The 6,005-nt window shown below is 35.7% G+C and overlaps 1 long non-coding RNA gene across 3 annotated transcripts; it reads right to left on the bottom strand.

The window, feature by feature from the left end:
* Positions 1 to 2,382: 2,382 nt before the first annotated feature.
* On the bottom strand, positions 2,383 to 5,383 carry LOC110934837. Of its 3 annotated transcripts, none has more exons than XR_002588667.2 (3): positions 5,244 to 5,380; positions 3,597 to 3,681; positions 2,383 to 2,977 (listed from the first exon to the last, which is right to left on the bottom strand). It is a non-coding gene; the product is annotated as an uncharacterized LOC110934837 (long non-coding RNA). The 3 variants fall into 3 exon arrangements; XR_002588666.2 differs by having other exon boundaries at positions 2,537 to 2,799; positions 5,244 to 5,383; XR_004891135.1 differs by lacking the exon at positions 2,383 to 2,977 and having other exon boundaries at positions 3,152 to 3,681.
* Positions 5,384 to 6,005: the final 622 nt, after the last annotated feature.

Below are 6,005 nucleotides of genomic sequence, written 5' to 3'. Positions count from 1 at the left end.
GCCGCAATTTACGGCTATCATCTGTGTCTTACGGTTACTACTTGCTGGTTAAACTCCTTTCATGGTTTACTTATTAGGCACTAGCATTCATACAGCTCGATGACATTAAGTTCGAGTTGAAATTCATTCCTTGGTCGACCTATATGAGTCAAACCTTCCTTTTCATGTCACATTTTGTGCTATCGATAATTCATAAGAAGTTCAATCATAGCGTAAAATTTTATATTCATATATTAAATAATTTGCTAACCTTACTTCCTTGACGCAGTACTTGGACATGCAGAAACGAGCCGGTCCTCTTCGTCACCATCCATACCATGTTTTAGATTAACCTCATTCATCCGTGTGACGAGCTTTCACTTATGAACATTCTTTCACTGACCTTACTAGGATTATCACATCCTGGTTCCTTATTTATATATTAATACTTTCTCAACTCCTTCGTAGAACATTGATGTGTTCCACCTGTACAAAACAAGTCTATACGTGACCATTTCTTAACATATCATTTTAGTTGTTTGACCCATTCACGATGGTTCAATACATAACTGTTCTTCCGCAATTCTTTAACGTATTTATCAACTTCTGCAGTTTGACTTTTCAAAGTCAACCTGCCACTTCTTTCTCTTTTATGAATACACATAACGGAGTAATGTTTGTACTTCTTGTCAATTCAAGCATATATTTAATTTCATCGCTTTATGCTTTAGTGCTCCTCACGTACACTTGTCCTTTCCATTAAAGCTTAGGTCTTTCGCCCGGATCGTAACCCGTCATTCACTTTGACTCTCTAGAGTCAAGTATCAACATATTTCATGCTTGTAATTTCTCCAATGTTTATTTCTTACGGCTACAACTTCTTGCCACATCAACCGTTTTTGATGTTTCATACCTACTTAATGGACCGAACTAATCTATCCATTCTTTATTACTTCTTTTATTATTAACAATTCATCTTCATTCGGCTTCTCAAGAGTTAAACTACAATCACCTTTTTACCCGCATTTTATTACTTGCTTTATTACTTATCATTATATTTCGTTTGACCTTCGGAAGTCTACTTTGTAAATACAATCTTACATATACCTATCGATTATTCTATCCTGACGCATCCATCTCTAGTCGAGTCATAAACTCCTATTAAAAGCATAACTTTTATACATACCTAGCACAAGTCAAAATCCATTGACTTGTTATCCATATTTTGCTTGACTATTTCCTTCCAGTTTGTGACATTACATTTCCGTATATCATGCTCACCTACAATTAAATAACTTAACCATTTCAAACATTAATACCTGGTTCAAATGGTACTCACCAGTTGACCCGCATAACTCATTTATCCTTTCAGCCATCTTTTCATACAATACTTGAGCGTAATTATATTCATATATTTACATATATATAAGTTCAAAACATAGCAATAATAATATCCGCTTCACAAGGAATATTTACTCGTTCTATCTATAATTATTAAAACTTTTGAGCCCTTCACTCTTGTCATCCATTCTTACTTATCTGATTCGTGCCTATTTACAAATTTCGAACTTTTTCATCCTATCATTCATTCCCTTCTATGTTTCGAATCCGTCTCGTGGTTTCTAACATATCATTCATATCTTTCATCCCTTTCATGTTTCAAATCCGTCTCGCGGATTCTAACATATCATTCATATCTTTCATTCTTTGAATCCGTCTCGCGGATTCTAACATATCATTCATATCTTTCATTATTTGAATCCGTCTCGCGGATTCAAACTTTGCATTCATATCTTGTTGATCCGTACTTTCTTACGGATTCAACATTCTTCATTCTTATCACTTATACTTTTTTACTCTTACGTAGTATCCTCAATTTCCCGAGAGTCTTATTACCCATTTCACCCGCACGCCCACCTGCTACCCAGTTCTACCAGACATACCTGCGATAATTACCACGGTCTCACGAACGTCACATGCTTCTTGCGTACTGGCCAGGTGCGCAATCCACATACTAGTTTCGTGCCTTCGTGTAATCATCGCCTTATGTCCGAGAAGTGGGTTTCAGTTTCGTGCATATTTCTAAAGCTTCCCCAAGACCACATCATTGTCTTTCGTTTAATAATTACCCTCCCAAGGAGATCTCTTCCTTTTTCTTTTAACATCAGTACCCATACATATTAATAGCGTGTACCTGGGGTTAATTTGCCTATTTGCATCTTTGTCTGCCTTAGTATTCATCCTATTTTGCATCCACGGACCATCCTCTTCAAACACTTATGCTTACCTTGCACATACAAAACCGCTAGTTTCTTTATTCACATGCATAAATACATACTTACATTCGCTTTTATCTTTAGATCTTGATCGAGTCCTGGATTGTACGGGTTCCTGGTTACAAGAGCACGCAGGTTTGAGTTCAAGTATTTGCCTCCTCATACTTGATTTCCCTCAAACCAGGGCTCTGATACCAACTTCTAACGCCCATATTTCTTATTCCAAATAAGCATTATTATTTACAAAATTTGGGCATGACCCGTTCGTATAATGAACAATTCCCTGTAAGAACTTAAACATGACGCAGCGGAAAATATGAGCCCAAAATTTTTCTTTCTTATTTAGACCCATTACTTATTTAAAAGCTCAAATACACATGATAAACATTTACAAAAAAGGGATTAACAATAACCACATTAAAGTAACGCTTCAAGACAATACATAAATCAGAATATGTGGCTGTTCTTCCCGTACAATCTTTAATTTGGGGCTCGATCAATGCATGCTTATCTTCGATAGTAGTGGTAGAGATACGTGCAATACCTGTGAACATCACATACAACTTAACCATTAGTCATTAACAACGTTGTACAACATGATTCTCATATAATCTAATAGTGAATAACATTTAACAATGAAACTTTGATTTATTTAACTATCCTCTCGTATTTTCTTATTCAGAGTTCGACTTCGATACTTCAAGAACCCGGTGTTCATATACCTGCAATGCATTTCAATCTCAAACACACCATTAGCAATCATTAATGCTCGAACATAATGAAACCATTCCGTACCATTCCTTTATACATTTATAACATTTCGCATTCACAAACGTATACATTCCTAATTTTTACGTGCATTCATAGCAACTCCTTCCTACTTACATATATTTTTTTTTTCAGCCCCTTCACCCGGCCGGGTCGGGTTAACCACCCGGCCGTGTCAACTAACCATATATTTTTCACAGAACCTTCACCCGGCCGTGTCAGCTCTACACTTTTCCCAGCCATTAATTCTTACCGAAACAGGCATAAATCTCTCATTTTTAATCCGTTTTACCCGATTCTTTTTTCTACGCGCCCGTAATTTAATTACGGATCCGTTTATCACTTCGGGTCGCATCAAAATCTGATTTATAAGCAAACGGCTTATAAACCCCTTTATACATTATTTGACCCGTCTAATCCTACTAGTTTACTTTCATTATAAACAACTCCTTTGTTATACTAAAATAATACTTACCTCAATACTTCTCATTCATTACATGATTCTTGCATATTTTTCTACACATAAATATTAAATACTACGTACATACTAAGAAGTGAATTGGAATCACTTACATCGTGCGTCCGAGTTGTGCATAGCTTCTTTATTTACCCTTGATCCGTTAGCCTTCCATTCTTGAGTCCATGTCAATTGGGATTCCTATCATTTCAAGTCATTACGTCCATATCATAGTTAGTATGCATGTTCGTTCATATCACATCCATTCCTAGCTCTTAGCTACATAGACTTTCATTAGTTAAGCTTATCATGCATATGACATGAACCGACAACCACAATATTTAACATTCACTCACTCAAATTTATTATCATACGTACGTACACATAATTGTTCTAACACATATACATGATTCTTTAAAATCTCATAAACATATTCATAAGACTAATAATGCCACTCGCATATTCGTTGACTTTTTAGAAAGTCAACGGTTATACCTACATATTCCCAACTTATGAACACACACACAATTATCTTGATATGATAGACTACTTGTAGTATCGTCATACACATTTCATATTCATGTTACGTGGTACATACAACTACATGATTACTTGATTTTATATCCGATGTTCACAAGATCAATTTTACACATAGTACACCTTAACAACTGTAAACATTCACCCGAAGCAATATTTAGTGTTTAGTAAATTGGTGACTAGAAATCATATGTTTTAAGTCCATAAAACACATTATTTTCATTGCTGCATTTTTCACGCAGCAGCTGTTCGGGGTCACTTTCCCCCTTTTAATCACATAACCTGACTTCGACTTTCAAATAAGAATTGTAATATGCGAAACAACCTTTTCAACGATATAAGGCTCGTTGTCTAACTCCTAATAACGAATGAGATACGGCCTTTACAAGATGACTATCTAGGGCTGTCAAAAGTGACGAATTTACTAAATTTTCATGTTGTTTTGACCCACTAAATCTCATAACCAGCCTCCTGTGACCAAATATGAAATGTAATATGCGAAACAACCTTTTCAACGATATAAGGCTCGTTGTCTAACTCCTAATAACGAATGAGATACGGCCTTTACAAGATGACTATCTAGGGCTGTCAAAAGTGACGAATTTACTAACTTTTCATGCTGTTTTGACCCACTAAATCTCATAACCAGCCTCTTTTGACCAAATATGAAATGTAATATGTTAAACAACCTTTTCAACGATATAAGGCTCCTTGTCTAACTCTTAATAACGAATGAGATACGGCCTTTACAAGATGACTATCTAGGGCTGTCAAAAGTGACGAATTTACGAACTTTTTAACACAAACTTGAATCAATTCAAGTTTCATGTAGGCATTTTATCAAACACTTGATGGGTTCCACATTAATAGAATATATTGTACAAGTATCTTATGTTCATCTTCCTATTCTTGCCTTTAAAAATTCAAATACTATTGAAATCGACCTAAAATCACACCATAATCAAACTATCAAACAAACATTCATCGCATACAACATGCTACATCAATTTTTGAACAAGAATTCGACATAGGTGTTATACCTATGTCGCCACTTTCGTTAGCCCAAGTGGGTTTCATCTTAAAACCTTAATTAACACCAAAATCTTGATAAATTCACAGTCCATGTGATAATTCTAACATATATTCGTGCTCGATTTCATAAAATTTCATGAATTGATCATAACCTAATTCATACAAAAATCATCAAATCCAAAATTACCACTTACCATGTGTTTTACAGAGTTGAACAATCAAGAATCTTGTTCATGCAAGTTCGATTTCAGCCAGAATCCATCCAATTTGGTCGATTAGGGTTTGAGAAGGGGTTTCCCCCCTTCTTTCTCTTCTCTGGTCGAACACCCACATGCCAGGTGTGGGTGTGGGGTTTTTAATTTTATTTCTTATATTTTATCTTTTCACTCATTCAAAACTAACCCCTCATGTTTGTCACTTAATCATAATTCACCCAATTTCATTTCCTTTCTTGTTTTGCTAGGCATGTAACTAGGTTTAATAACCTAGTTATTACATTTCCTTCTTTTAAACGCGTTAACACACTGGCAACTAAGTAATTCGAATTTTGGGGCATTATAATTAGCAACGACTTTCCCACAGTTGGACATAGAAGACGATGTGTTTGCGAGATTCTGACTCCTCTACTTGTCCTCCAAGACATATTCATTGACTAAGGAGATTACATCTCTCGTTTCCGTTGTGCAATGATTGCATTTTCCCATAATAATAGAAACACGATAGTCCCATGTCTTGCTTCGAGGCAATCCGTACAAAAAGGCTCTGTTAGCCCTACCGGTGTCACATACAATCCGCTCTTCTCAATTTCAAAAAGCAGTAGTGTAAACGTTCTTGATTACGTCTTCTACGCTTTCACCCTCAATGAAACCGAAACTATTGAGTTGTTCCGAGAGCAACTGACGTTGAGAATCAATACTTGAGGAATTAATTGTTGAACCAAGCAATAACCCACAAAC

Source organism: Helianthus annuus, chromosome 4, assembly GCF_002127325.2.
Source record: "Helianthus annuus cultivar XRQ/B chromosome 4, HanXRQr2.0-SUNRISE, whole genome shotgun sequence".
Classification (NCBI taxonomy): Eukaryota; Viridiplantae; Streptophyta; class Magnoliopsida; order Asterales; family Asteraceae; genus Helianthus; species Helianthus annuus.
This window is presented reverse-complemented; position numbering and strand designations above follow the sequence as displayed.